General features: G+C 38.4%; 1 protein-coding gene across 42 annotated transcripts in view; it reads left to right on the top strand.

Annotated features, from left to right (window-relative positions):
* Window positions 1-15,550, top strand: part of PTPRD (protein tyrosine phosphatase receptor type D) — a 1,096,207-nt gene that overhangs the window by 213,259 nt on the left and 867,398 nt on the right. The window contains exon 1 of one of the 42 annotated variants that reach the window (XM_072152288.1): window positions 1,652-1,672. The exons of the other annotated variants lie outside the window; for them this stretch is intronic. The gene's annotated coding sequence lies outside the window, so the exon portion shown is untranslated. Of the gene's footprint in view, window positions 1-1,651; window positions 1,673-15,550 lie in introns of those variants that run through there. 42 annotated transcript variants of the gene reach the window in all.

The following is a 15,550-nucleotide window of genomic DNA, read 5'->3' as shown; positions in this document are numbered from 1 at the left end:
CAATGTGTTAAATGGAAAACAATACCTCCTTTTGCTACCTTGAAAGGCAGCCCCCTTAACATCAAGTATGACCTACAAGAAGTCTAAAAACATGATGTGGGATTAAGCCAAACCAGTATATCTATTCCATAAGGAACAGACTCCCAACTGTAGACAGCACTGTTTCGACCTGGTTGGGTCTCCTCAGTACAGTGTAGGGAACTGATTTGGCTATGTGAGAGGCTATTGACTAGGATCAGACAGTAGGTGTTCTCCTTGAGGAGACAATGCCAATTAAGGCCACCTTAAAGGCATGTGGAGACTTAAAGCCATTAATGCTCCACCATGGAATTCTGGGAAAAATTCAAATAAGTTTTCAAAGGTGTTAAATGGAAAACAATACCTCCGTTTGTTACCTTGAAAGGCAATCCCCTTAACATCAAGTATAACATCAAGTATAAGACAGTCTGACTGATTAAGCGCATGATTTAACATTCAAATTTAGTTGCAAGCCCAAGCACTTAGATGCTCCACTAAAAAGATGGTGAACCCATCGGACCTGAGCGGGGAAGCAACACCTTCATGATAACGGGTGCACAATCTTAGAGAATCCCAACCAAGTCTTATCTTGGGGTCAGCGATTTTGACTAAGCTGCTACTTTGCTCTGTTCACAGTTATGAAGTATTGCATAGATTTACTTTAAATAGAATGGTAAAGACGGCATGATAAATGTAGCTTCACTTTAGCATATGACATGTTCATTTTCGAAGTGGATTTAAAACTATAAAGTTGCAAAAAGGTCTCATCCCTCCCCTTCCCTGACACTATGGGTCTGGAGTGGTTTTGTGTCCAGATAAAAATGTTTTGGAAAGTCTAAATTCACCTCTGTTGCCTGAGATTTGCTTTGCCTATTTCCCATTTTCATGCCTGGCTGTTGAGTCCCTAAGGGAGTCAAAAATCTTTTTTTATTTTATTTTTGTTCATTTAAATATTTCCACAAAAAATTTTGACCTTTTCACCCACACAGCAATGTTTGCTGCATCTTTTCTTTTCAGTGTTTGGCCCAATATATCTTTAAAATGAATGTGTGGACAAAGGGGCTTATTTATTAAGGGTCACGCTACTCACTTTCGTTGGATTGCTCTTGGTTTTCAGGATTTGCAGAGCTTAGAAAGGCATTTAACAGGGATTTGCGCTGGGATCGTGTCGCACATGATCGGATTGTAGCGCTTCTGCGCTGGCTTTCATGCGACAGAAATTGAGGGGCACTTACATACACCAGGAAGAAGAGGGTGAACTCCATTGGACCTGAGCAGGGAAGCGAAACATGCAGGATATCGGGCCCACAATCTTAGTGAATCGCGGCTCAGTGTATTATCGTCGGATAATGAACTTTCGTGAACTCTGTGGGACCGGGTAAGTAAATGTGCCCCAAGGTCTCGGACAAATGGTGCATTCATACATAATGAAGACCAATATCTAGCAGTACCATTTGTGTAGGATGCCAGTGAGCAGACATTATCTCACCACACCATGCTTGTGCACAGAGAAATACAGAATACCTATATTTCGCCATGTTACAGTGCCAACCATGCTCTTCTATATCGAGTGGGGAGGGATGAGCAGCTCCTCCTTGGCTGGTGCAAGCACACATTCATCTGAATGAGGCCTCAAAATGAATGACCCACTACTGTGAGTACTACATATCAACCTATTCTGCCTGCTCTCAACTCTACCACTTATACTTGTAAAAATGAACTGACATGGGCTTTCCATGGGAGCATTGTACAGTCACCAGATTGCAATCCAGAAGATTGCTATTGAAAAGCCTTAGAATGGAGGAGTCACTTTATTAACCAACTGCAAAATGTGATGCTATTATACCTACAAGGAACATAACGTCCAAGTAATATAATCAGCTTGTTGAATCTATGCCATAAAATAAAAGAGCTGGCTGTTTTAAGGACAAGAGGGTGTTCTGCTAAACAAGTGGCTACTGTGTGTCTGGATAGAAATTAGATAGATAAATAGATAGATGTCATTTCTTATGTGAAAAGGGAACCAGGATATTTGTGTAATGGGAGTCTCAAACTGTTAATGGGAATTATTTGATCATACAAACTGCATTAGGAAATCTGCTGAGGCTTTTAAAACTGTATTTTAGCTTGGCTCTAGTAATTGCTGCAAGATAAACAATTAGCATTCATTGCACCCTCTGCTAGACCTGATTTTGATCCAAGACGTAAATTGAAAGTAATTTGATCTACTATTTACTCAAATAACAGTTAAACAAATTTGGAACATCTATTATTGCATTTAATTCAACTTCGGGTATTCCAAACATTTTAAATGTCACAAAATACAGACGTTGCTTTGCATATTTTTTCAATGAATTGTTGGGAACCAGACAGGATACAGAACCTTGCAAATATCTGATTGCGTTTTGCAACATAATGTTTGTCTACATAAAAATGTCATCTTAATGATACTGAAACAACCGGGCAGTTACTGTGTCTACAAATATCTCCTTTTCTCACAATAATGCTTGTGTTGTAAAACTTATGAGTATTTCTTTAAACCAGCTTAGATTTCTAGACTTATTGCAAAATCAAATTCATGTGCTTTGGATGTCACTGAATATATCAGTCCTACAAAGGGAAAGAAGAGTATAGAATGGATGTATATGGGCAGGCTACAACATTTAATTCACTTTATTTACCCACCCGATACATTTACAACTCCAATGATACTGTATCAACATAACCTGTATATATAAAAGGATACTGCTGATTTTCTTCAAGCGTAACGGTAAAATAACTTGACAAAAATAGTTTTAGCAGAGCTGGAAAGAGCCCTTGACAACAATTCCAATGATAGCTATATCATGCTGATTCTTCTATCCTGAGATATAGGGCCAATGTATATATGAGGCTATCTGTAAAATCCTCTCAGCTTTTCTTGAAGTTGGCGGGACCTCTTGGTTGTAACATCAGCTATGAACACTCAGGTCACAATCAGCCCAGGCAACCAGGACACAGGATCAGTGTTACTGCAGTTTTATCTAGGATGGGTCCAAAACCTCAGACATGATTTATATTTTGCCATATATATTGTTTATATGTGTACAGTAGGTTTCACACTTAGTTTTACCTCACAAATAATTAAAGAAATATTGACCAAAAGATAACCGTGTGAGAGTGTCATTGACAGTTCACTGACAGGAGTTTTCTAGGTTTGAAATAGCCTTTTAAAAGTTGCTATAATGTACCACGTGGGGAAACCCCCACATGCTTCCCATGATGATTTTCTGTGCCTATATTCAGCCGTTCTTGCTACTGCATTACAGCATCCCTGGCTTCTGGTCTTGTCTATGTCCACTCCTTGAAGCCACCAAAACTAGCATCTTACTTAAAGTACTCCTTTCAGCCCAATAAAAGTTTAATTCCCTACCCTTACCTTCCCTTATATTTTACCTACAGTTTATTGGAAACTCCACTCTCCACCTGCCGAGTAATGGGTCTAATTTTTTTAGTGTACTTCTCATTTTCTCTCGGCAGAAGTTTTACTCTCTGCCCTTGTTTCCAAGTCCCAACCCCCTCATAGAGTGCAAACACATACTCCTCCCTCTCTGCCATATCACTGATCATGTGCCCTGCTCTTTTTTGACTGGAAGTTGACACAGGACGTCACAGGGAGTTCCTGAAATGGGTCTAAATGAGGTCACATGACTGTACCACATTAGAGGTACTGTACTGTTAGGAGGCATGCAAATTTGTCGCGATGGGGCACATTTGATAAGGGTCCGCTCGCTGCATTTCCGATTTGCACCACATTTAACGGGGGGTTTTGGCGCACGCAATCAGATTTTGGTAACGACTTTCATGCTTCACAAATGGCCGTCGGACAACCCGACTGATTCGGACTAAGTGCAGGATTTAAAATTCAAATTGTGTCACAAGACATGCACTCAAATACACTGGGAAGAGGAGGGTGAACTTCCCCACCTCAGTGGGGAAGTGACACTTGCAGGATATCGGGCACACGATCTTAGTGAATCGTGCCAGACTTCATCCTCATTTGACAATGCACCTCGGAGATCGAGACAGGTCTGGGTAAGTAAATGTGCCCCAGTGAGTACATTACAAATATTCTCCCTCTGGCATGCTAGATATATTTGATTGGTTTAATTATTCCTGACCAATCCCTTTAACAAAAACCTCACATCTTATAGAAACAGGTATGAGAAATAAAAAACATTATTACACCAACATAAAGAAATGGAATGAAAACAATTTTGTAGGTTGGATATTGCGCACTTATTTTGCGAATATCAGAGACTGGTTTTAGCTTTTCTATACATTATTAGGTTGTTTAATGGGATTAAGTTATTTTTATTGTTCATTAAAAAAATATGTTTAACTCATACAGTGTAGACTGATTAAAGAAATTCAGGGTCAATGGCATTTATTTCCATGGATTACTTTCAAATAAACACATATTTGCTGTTCTGTAAGAAAATAAAAAGCTCATTCAGGTTGTTGCATCAAGGTAGACTATTATGAGGAAAATGTACTGAAAGTGCAATTCTCTGGCATGGTTATTGGAAAATAATTGCACCAGATTTGTCAAAGCTTACGATTTTATAAGACTCAGTTGACCCTTTGACAAATATGATGCTTTGTGTGCCGATCCCTAATGGATCATAAAAGTTTAAATTATGATCCATTAGAAAATATTCTCTGCAGGGTTTATTCACAATGTTCAGTAGTGTAGTCAGAAGACAGTAAATGATTATGTAATTCCACCTGTACTTGTTCCTTTGCGACTATCTGCCTAAAGAAATAAGAAACATACATCTAGTCTTATACCTGTGTGGCTATCACACCAGACGACTTGTAGAAAGTCAGCAGGGAATATTTGTTTTAGCAGCTTTTTTTGCACCAAGCTTGTATCGACTATGCATCCCACTCTATTGGGACTCCAAAGTACACCATCATTTGTATGTTTTCTTACAAAAAACCTTTTAAGGAAGCACATCTCTGTAATGCGACATCAGACGCAACTTGTTCAGGATGACAAGACTTCAATGTACATACCAAATACTTTACATACTGTACAGCAGTGTTTTCTGTAATATGTATGGCAGTGCTGAAAATACATTGCTTTTAGATCAGTGATATGCAATAGAGTAAATTTGTCATATGTCACTCTTTTTGAGTTTGTTTGTAGTTCTTTTAGTTGGTTTTGTAGGTCCAATTTATAATAATGATAAATTTTTGAACATTTTTACTAAATTTATAAAGGGGTTTTGTCAACTGATTTTCCCCATTAAACTAGCATCCTAGGTGGAGTATGAAATGCCATTCCTATAGCTCCCTCTTTTATCTAAGAATCAAATGAGTCATATTTTTCCTAAGATGAGTAAAATTTAGAGGCTGAAGCTGGATTGTCACTTCATATAGTACCCAGAATGAACCTGAAAGAATCTCACCTCAGGTTTGTTGGCTCTGTGAGCTACAGAACTTGAGATACAGAAAGTTAAAAAAATAGGCAGGAACTGCACTTTTTTATCTACATTGTATCACTACCTGTGTCTCCAGTTCTGTAGCTCTCAGAACCATAACCTGATGTTATCTGAAAGATGAGATTCTTATCTTGACATCTTAGTCTTGGTAGCATAGAACTGAAAATTGTAGTCACAGTCCCTTTTTGTCTCTAAACTTTTTTTTAAAGTAATGTATATACATATAAACCTTGAACAGAGTAGAGTATGAAAAAGATGGGCAGTAGCAAAAGTAGACCATAGAGCTTAGGCTATTTTGAGAAATTAGGGCCCCATTTTCTCTAAAGACATCCATAGTATATACTGTACTCAACACTTCTTTTGTGTGCTAGCATTGACAACTATAGGTTACCATGCTCACTGCCAAAGGACTGGATATTTGCAGCAAATATTGCAATAATATCATAGTGTGCTGGGATTGGTGCTGTTTATAATTGCTTCTGTTAACTTGTTAAAAACTGCAGTGACCCAACCTTGACACTTAAATAGCAAGAAACTATGGGTGGCGCCATGTTGTAACCAATCACTGGTCCCCAGGACATCGTTGAGGGGGTGGAATTGGTTGCGATGATCCTGAGGGGCCTCCCAAAGGCTCTTAAGCCTTTCATGCCAAAGTACTGTTATAGAGAAAAAATGTATATAATCTATCTATCTATCTATCTATCTATCTATCTATCTATCTATCTATTTATCTATAAATGAGGAAAACCAAGTCCACGCATTGGAAAAAACCTCAATAGAGGGGGAGCAGAGCCTCCATAGATCCTGGCAATATCCCTGTGTAGTAAAATTGAAAAAAGCTTAGGCAGCACTCCAAATTTAAAAAAAATAAGGATAATAAAGATTTTGGTATGTCAACCTTCACAGTCCTCCATCATAATATATTATCTCTTTACAAAGTTGTCTATGCTATGTCATAATATAGACAACTTCCTACAAAGAATATATATTAGGTCTGGAAGACTGTGATGGTTTGAATGCCGAAATCTTCATTACCCAATTAAATATGATTTTTTTTCTCTGCAGACACCTGGGGAACGTTTTCAGCGGACCAACATCGCTGCCCCCTAATACTTTATTCTATTTTAGCCTGTTTGGGTTGTGAGATCTACAGTGTAATCCTGATGCCTGAATTTCTGACTTTCTGCCATTCTGCCATTCTGCCACCCATAAAAATTGGAATAACATATGATTTTGATGAGGTTTAGTTTCAGAAAATTGTATCAATGAAAAAGGCAGCTCAATGTGAAAAAAAAACATTTACATTTTCACTACCCATCTCTATAAATCCAGAACTTTTTTTTATTTTACCATCTACAGAGATATATGAGGACTTGTTTTCTGTATAACAAATCCTCCTTCCTAGTGACAGTATTTCATATGTAATGCTGTGTAATTGGAAGCTAGAGAAACATTCCAAATGTTATGAAATTGTAGAGAAAGAAGCATTTGCATCATTTTATTGTGGCCAATAACTTTTCCATATTTTGGTGTACAAAGCTAAGCCATGGGCTTGCAGGGCAAGTAGATTTTTTCATTGCAACCATTTTGAGAACTGATGTCTTTATGTGACGTGGTTGACTGTTGCAGGGAAAAACTGTTTTTATATTTTGATAGATCAGGACTTTTGGGATGCAGTGCTATCGGGCATGTTTATGATTTTATTTGTTTATTTTAATATGCGTTTTAGTTAAAGGGGGATGATTTTAATTTACTTTTTTTTAGGGCTTTTTCCATATTCAAATTACTACCCTTTATAGGTTTACTAAAGTGTTTGAACACTAGAGGTCTGATTGCTCATGTAGCGTATATACACATGTATAAGTCCATTAAAAAAAAACATGTATACTCACCCTCCGGCATCCCCGATGCTCCACTTTGCTCTATCTTCTCTGTGTAGCTGCCAGAGATGCGTCCATGCGATCTGCCGGCCGGTGCACACTATGAAGCAGCGGTGTCGCCGCTGATGATGTTATAGTGTGCGCCGGCCATAAGATCGGGTTGACGCGTCTCTGCCGGCTACTACAGCACAGAGAAGATCAAAGAGGAGCCGCTGGAAGCTGCATCAAGGAATGGGAGTTGCGTGGAGCACTGTGGAGTCAGAGGGTGAGTATGTAAGTATATTTTTTTTAATGTGCTGGGCGGACTGGCTGTATACTACATGGGGCTGACTGTATACTGCTGGGGGCTGTCTGGCTGTATAGTATACTACATGGGGGCTGGCAGGCTGTATACTACATGGGGGCTGGATGGCTATATACTACTGGGAACTGGCTGTATACTACATGGGGGCTGGCAGGCTGTATAATACAATGGGGCTAGCTTGCTGTGTACTACTGGGGGCTGGCTGTATACTACTGGGGGCTGGCTGCCTGTATACTAAATGGGTCTGTCTGGCTGTATACTACTGGATGCTGGCTGGCTATATACTACTGGGGGCTGGCTGGCTAAATATTACTGGGGGCTGACTGGCTAGATACTACTGAGGGCTGGATATATACTACTGGGGGCTGGCTGGCTATATACTACAGGGAGCTTGCTGGCTATATACTAGAGGCTGTAACCAATGTACAGGCGGTCCCCTACTTAAGAACACCTGACTTACATACGACCCCTAGTTACAAACGGACCTCTGGATTTTGGTAATTTACTGTACTTTAGTCCTAGGCTACAAGAAACAGCTTTAACAGTTATCAAAGGTGTCTGTAATTAATATGTATTGTTTATCCTGGTTCTTCTGACAACCCAACATTTTTAAAATCCAATTGTCACAGTGACCAAAAAAAGTTTGACTGGGGTTACAATAATAAAGTATACGGTTCCAACTTACATAAAAACTCAACTTAAGAACAAACCTACAGACCTTATCTTGTACGTAACCCGGGGACTGCCTGTATTTCCCACCCTTGGCTTATACTCAAGTCAATAGGTTTTCCCAGTTTTTGGTTGGTAAAATTTGGGGTCTCGGCTTATACGCAGGTCAGCTTCTACTTGAGTATATAACCGGTAATATACTTTTACACAATTGTATTGCAGCATATTGTAGATTTGCAGGCCTAATTGGATCCTCACAGAGGCTCCAAGCTGTCATGGCACTCAATCAGCAATATGGCTGTGCCCATGTGAAACTGCTGTTTATTTCACAGCAACTAACAAGTTAACAGCCACAACTCTTGACAGCACCAATTACAGAAATTAACTGCAGGTGTCTGCTGCATAATACAGCAGATACCTGCAAGTACAGTAAGGCTTCAACCTGTGAACCTTCTTTGCACAGCCTTTACCTCTTGAGGATGTACATGTACTAGGGGCATTAATATGTTTATGAACACTAAAATACAATTTTGTATCACATTCATCATTATATACAGTAGGAAAAATGACATTTTATGCTTATCTCTATAAAGGTTCAAATAAAACACATAATATATTATAGAAGAATATGTTGTCCTGAAGCGTACAAAAAGTTTATTTACAAAAAATGCCTTTACGAAAAAGAAACAGGCTGAGTTACTACAAACTTAACCTGTTAAATTGATTCTCCTATTTGCTGTAGTTTTCAGAATTTGTAAGTCCTTATATATGATCCATAGAGGCGAATAGCTAGAGTCTTTGCAAATCTCCCACCTAGTGAATCAATTCTGCCATCTCCAGTAATCAATAAATGCAGAAATTCAAAAATATCTTGAAGTACCTATTTTCAGGAAGCATGGTACATCCAATTATCCAAGGCATTAAGTTCGGTCTCCTTAGCAGGTACTCATTCGCATTTGTACTTCTCTTCTATTACTGTTTCTCAGAAAATCAGGACTAATGTTGGTTACATCATTTTGTAGCGATAGTGTGATCTCTAAAAATAAAAAGTTGTCTTTTCATTTGAAAGTTTCTCATATGTTGCTCAGATGCTGTATTAGCTCTTGAATTCAATTTCAAATAGAAGGCTTGGAACAGTTTTATTATTAGAGAAAGAGAGCAGATGCATTAGTGCTATTTGATGAATTCAGGGTCACAATGAAATTACGAGTATATTATGTTTTGTGCAGCTCTTGCATCTCTTTGCATGAATTAAAAAACAGCTGAATAACAGGCCGTCTAATAAAATTGAAAAGACCACAGATCAATATATGAATATGAAATGAAAGATAAAAGAGAGGCTTTGAAACAATTATAAACCTGATAAAACTGCTTGTCTGCTTTCTACTTCATTTACATTCTAGAATAAAACTGTGTTATCTTTTCATAGGAAAAGGTGAAAAACTTATTCAGGGCCTTGATATGTCTGGTAAAAAGATTGTTGTGATGCCCCTAAATCTGCCCTACAAGGACATAGTAAAATGCTATGTCTCTCAAAATAATTATGTAAAATCGGTTCTGAATGAAGATAAAGAGTTATTTTTAAGGAATATTTTGGGATACTGCTTTTAATGTGTATTTCTTAATGTAATGTGTTAATTTCTAGCATAAAATGTCGAATCTCTCCATAAATGCACTCCGGTGCCTATAAGTGTACCAATAATTTTTCATTTAATTCATACTTAAAGGTAAACTATCATCCAAATTAAGCATGTATAAATCAGGGGCACTAGAGACCTTCTCCCTTCTAAAATCAACTTTTAAAATTATGTTAACCAGAGCCCCTCTGTGCAGGACCTTCAAACGCTATTAGAAAGTCTCACTCTCAACATTCCCCTTCCCTCTGCCTTATGTAATATCACTGCAGCAGAGGACTTTCAGCACACAGTTCAAGGGAAGTGCTCCTAACAGTGTAACAGTTTGTGAATCTACAGCACAGAGAGGCTTTGGTAGCACCCCGCAGAGCCCTTCAGGCACATTTGTTGATTTTAAGGGCATGCATAACCAAATGTTACCATATGATCACCCGATGACCAAATATCTCCAAGTCTCAGTAATACAAATTGGGGGAAAATTTTGCATGCCTTGTTTTGCAGTTTATGCACATTGCTGCCTGTTTGCTTGTTTTCCACCTCACATTTCCAAGAGTAAGCAAGATGGGGCAAATGGGCCTTTTTGCCTGTTTTCCACCCCACATTTCCAAGAGTAAACAAGATAGGACAGATGGGCCTGTGAACGTCCGAGCCTGCTGTATTTACCATATCCTCCCCCAGAAAATGACGGATTTACTAAGAGACCCAAGCATCCTAGTAAAGTGTGCCAGGGTGTTGTAAGGGGGGATGTTAAGAGTGGCGACTAATTGGAATTCTCAATATATTCCCCAATTGTCAATAAATATTAATACCAATTATATTCTAAACAGTTCTCAAAGACCTACAAGATCACCTAACAGATTGTTACCTGTAATAATTATTTTTCTACTTGCCAAAATTGTAAGTTTATAGCTGCACTTGCTGCTTCTGTAACTTAAGAGTTAATAACATGTTCTTTTTATTTTAGCATATCAATATTCTTGTGCCACATGCTAGCAACAAATTGATAAACGGCATTGATTATACTGCTGTACTAAGTTTAGATTATATTGATTACTGTTCTCTATATGAGCTCATGGCCTTTCCTTGGTCAATCTATTGACAATCATATTGACAGTCAGTAGCTTTTTACCAAAAGTTACTTTATACTTTTCTTCAAATCAGTCATCTTAAATATCCAAATACACTGAGAATTGTATGAAATATATGACTGGCTGAATGTGATTATATTTTCTTTATAAAAGCACATGCCAGATCTATCGTATATAGTGTTACAAAGAAAGCAACTGGGTAAAGCCATCAAAATTTACTCTATCTCTACAATCTTAGTAAAATGGTACATCTTAAAACTGTTTGGATGTTTATATAGACAAATAAAAATAAAGTAAAAGCAAAAAGGTCTTTTAAATAATGATGACAAAATATAAAGACATAAGAGAGATTTATTAAAACTGGTTTCCTATGGCTCATATATCTTAATAATTTAGGCACATCTAAATTATTCTTGCACAATATGTATCAGGATCTCAAATCCTAACTAGCTATGTATGGGAGAAGATTTGTTGTATGATTTATGCCAGTTTCTGCTGTCAATTACAATAGATCCACTGGTGAGCATGTAACCCTACGTCTAAGCCCCACACATTCACATTTTAGAAAAGTTGCTTATAGGGTGAAAGTACACTAAAATTCACAGTTTATATTTGTTTTCCATGCTTACATTTTTATTTTTGGGCGACCCCATACACAATCGGGTTAATGTAATATAACAAAAACTTCTTGTTTGGACAAGCTCATAAAAACCTTACAATCCCTCTATAACAAAAATTTGTCCACCTTAAAGTTTTGCTTGCTGTATTTCAGTAACCAAATCTCTTATTTACAGTTATTATGGAGATGTGGGGCTCGTAAAAATTGTACTTATTAGCACCATCATTTAATATTCCTTGCAATGTAATGAGAAAGTTCCAAATACCTAGGAAAATGTATTGCAGAGTATTGTTCTATGCTTGCACCTCCAGCATCATGTAATAGTGTTCCTAGCTGTCATGGCAACTGATCCATTTCCCATGTATAGCTGCTGCTTAAATCCTTAAGTCCTGTATACCATGGCACTTAAAAGTTTAACACCAGTGATCAGTGCCAGCAATGATTTTAGGTGTCCCCTGCATAATAAAACGAGTGAGCACTTTCTATAAAGCCTTAAAACTAGTGTTGAGTCCAAAGTTCTGACTGGTTTTGGTCCGGGTTCAGCTAAACTTTTGCCAATAACACCCGTGATTGTTGCTGCTGCCGGCAACACAAAATGGGCCACATTTACTTACCCATCCCTGGCGCGTTCCCCGATGTGCATTGTTCGACCGGAATGCACTGTGCCCCGATTCACCAACATTGTGCGCCCGATATCCTGGATTGGTTGCTTCCCCGCTCAGGTCCGCCAGAGTTCACCTTTTTCTTCCTGGTGCATGTAAGTGCTTGATCTTGCGACACAATTTGAATCTAAAATTCCACGTTCAATCCGAATCAGTCTGATCGTCCGACATCCTTCCATTTCTGTTGCGACACAATTTAAATGTTAAATCCCGCACTCAGTCCGAATCGGTCGGATCGTCCGACAGACCGCCCCTCCCCCCATTTCTGTCGCATGAAAGCTGGCACCACAGCACCAAAAAACGATTGCGCGGGACATCCCCTTCTAAATACCTGTCCCAGCAGCGCAAATCCCGAAAACGTCAGGAAGTCCGACAGAAATGCCATCTTTTACATTAAATCCATTCATGTCCCACCATTTTCAACAGGATTGTCACTCACTGATAACATGTAGGCCAGTGGCGATCCTCCCCAAAATGTCTGCGCCAATGAACCCCTGAGATTTAAATGTTTTCACCAGCATTTGATGACTTAACACATGTGATTGGTGCAAGCAATGATAGCAGGTGCTACTGGTGGGGGTCTGGATTCCAACCTGGACCTGAACAGAATTTTCAAATGTTCACAAGTGAGTACAAGTCATCCCACACAAAAGATGCTCTCAACCAGCAATAACAAAACTCTAAAAATTACAGCTTTCATATGTGATTTGAAGAACAAATCTGGCTATTTTTGCTCTTGTACTGATATTGTTTGTTAAGCTTTGTTGGGTGCCTTGTTTTGATATATATATTGCTAAACTTTGGAACTTTGGATGTGCTAAAAGAAGTTCAAGTTAAAGGGGTTTTATGTTCTTTATAAATGGTGGGGAGAGGGATATTCAATCTCTCTACAAAAGATGTTGGTGATGTGGCATTGGCAAACTCTTGCAAGTTACAGCCTCTAACTGTTGAAATGTCCTCAATGTCAACGGGAAATCACCACCGTCTATATACAAGCAGTCGGTAACGTGGCTGAATGGGAGTGCAGAAAGAGGTGAGTATAAAATCTTTATTGCCTCCCCGTCCCCAAGCCATTTATAAAATAATATAGTCCCAGACAACCCTTTTAAGGTAAACCTTCCTGCAGGATACAGAAAAACATCAGGAATTTGTATAAAATAAAATAAATAAAAAGACAAGTGCTGTTGTCTTTTCCTTCGGGTCATAATAAGTATTTCTTATAATACATACATTGACATCCCCAGCAGGAAGTTTTGTTATTCTCAATAGTCAATGCATCTAAATACAGAAAAAACAACTTTTAAAGCCAGAAATAGAATTTCAATTCATACAGTGCAAAGACTTAAAATAGATGAAATAGAAGCAGCATTTTTCATTCCTGTAAAGTGAGGAGCAGTCTCCTTTTCCCTGCAAAGCACAGGTATTTCTTTCATTAGTGATACATGCAGGAGCAAATACAATGACTTTGCCTCACAAAGACGTGTCAAAGGCATACAGTCACTGTTGGTTGCTTGTTAGTAGAAACTCATTTCTAGGGAGAATAAAGCTGACAATAGTAATTGTAAGCACAATGGTCCCACATTGTATTATTTGTACATTTATTGTCGGTTTCGGTGTGATTTTTAACACATGCAAACATCCAAAAGAAACATGACAGGTCATCTTGCTATGCTCAGTGGTTTTATGGAGAACTGGATCATCTGGCAGATTAAGATATGAGTTTCATAAGAAAAAAATGAACAATGTGCTTTCTAATGAACGATATGTAATTAAGGCAAGCCATATTTTTTCCATATGTATAGCTCAAATTCAGGAAAGCTGCTTATATGACATTGAAAACCCAAATAGAAACTTTGATCCATACACACCCAATATTATTGAATTTGTAGAATTACCTGAAAATAAAAACAAGTGTGTGGTATCCATGGGAAGATGTAGAGATAAGAATGCAAACCTGTCACAATAAAAAGTGGTGTAATGGGCAGGAAGAATACAGAGCAGTAGAGGCCGGAGATATTCCATAAATTTGTAATTTATTGATGGCAACTCTTTCTATGTTTAGAAGCATAGAAACAATCTAGTCATGGGGGCGGTGATTGATAGCCCTACATATGAATGCAGAGATATGAGACAATAACTAACAGGACCGCTCAGAAGACCTTATGGCTGCTTCTAACCATAGGAAAAGAAGAGATTGAAATGAATAAAGTACATACTATCCTGAATCTATTCCAAGAAAATTATGTATTCATCTACAGTACTCAGCCCCAGTTGGTTTATGACATGCAGCCTGCAGATCAGACTGTAGTTTCAATGTGACTGTATCATTTTAATCCTTGTGTATTAACGATTGGTGGTGTCTGATATTCAGACTCCCCAATCAGTAAGGGATGTCATTTGCCTCACTTATAAAGGGTGGCTTCATACTTGCAGAGATCAGTCCTTGAAACACGTACGGTCTTGCTTTAGAAACCGTCTTGGGACAGGACTCTGAGCACCAAATTGATATATTATGCACAAGGGTCCTGCTTTCCCTACTAGTTAAAAATGCTGAATCTGTAATAATTATTGGTCCGGCACTGCTGCTTAGAGTCTCATCCGAAGGAGTGCATTCAGTCTGTGAAGCAGGGTCCTGCTAAGTCTGTGGTTCAAGGATTGAACTCTGTAAATGTGAAGCCGCCATTAGGAAGAAGATCCATTTTAAAGGGAAACCCACTAAAATTCTGATTGACATCTTATAGGTTTCTATCAGAAGGTATCCTTTGTATAGTCGGTTCTAAATGAAAGGGCTGTAGAGCTACTCAGAGCCCTTACCCTTAAAGCTATTTAGCAGGGACCACAGACCCATTTAGGATGCAGGACTTCCAGGAGTATAAACTTGAACAGACACAGAGAAGCAGCACTCCTGAAAACTTAAAGGGGTATTCTCGTCTGGGCATTCACATTCAGTTTGATAAATCTGCTATATATAAACATTTCTTCAATTAGATGTTATTAAAAAAAATGTTCCTGTGTGAAGATAATTTCCCATAAATGTAGTCATATGATCCCTTAGAAACGAGATGGCTTCCTCGGATACGGCCACCTCTGCCTGAGAGATTGCACAAAGAAACAAAAAGGTTTTGTATATGAAATGTCCGGAAGTTACTGCAGGTCCCACAGCCGTCCTGCGGTAATGATCGCTGAATTC

The sequence above is a fragment of the Engystomops pustulosus genome, chromosome 1 (assembly GCF_040894005.1).
Source record: "Engystomops pustulosus chromosome 1, aEngPut4.maternal, whole genome shotgun sequence".
Lineage (NCBI taxonomy): Eukaryota > Metazoa > Chordata > Amphibia > Anura > Leptodactylidae > Engystomops > Engystomops pustulosus.
The sequence above is the reverse complement of the archived record's forward strand: the minus strand, read 5'-3'. Positions and strand labels throughout refer to the sequence as shown.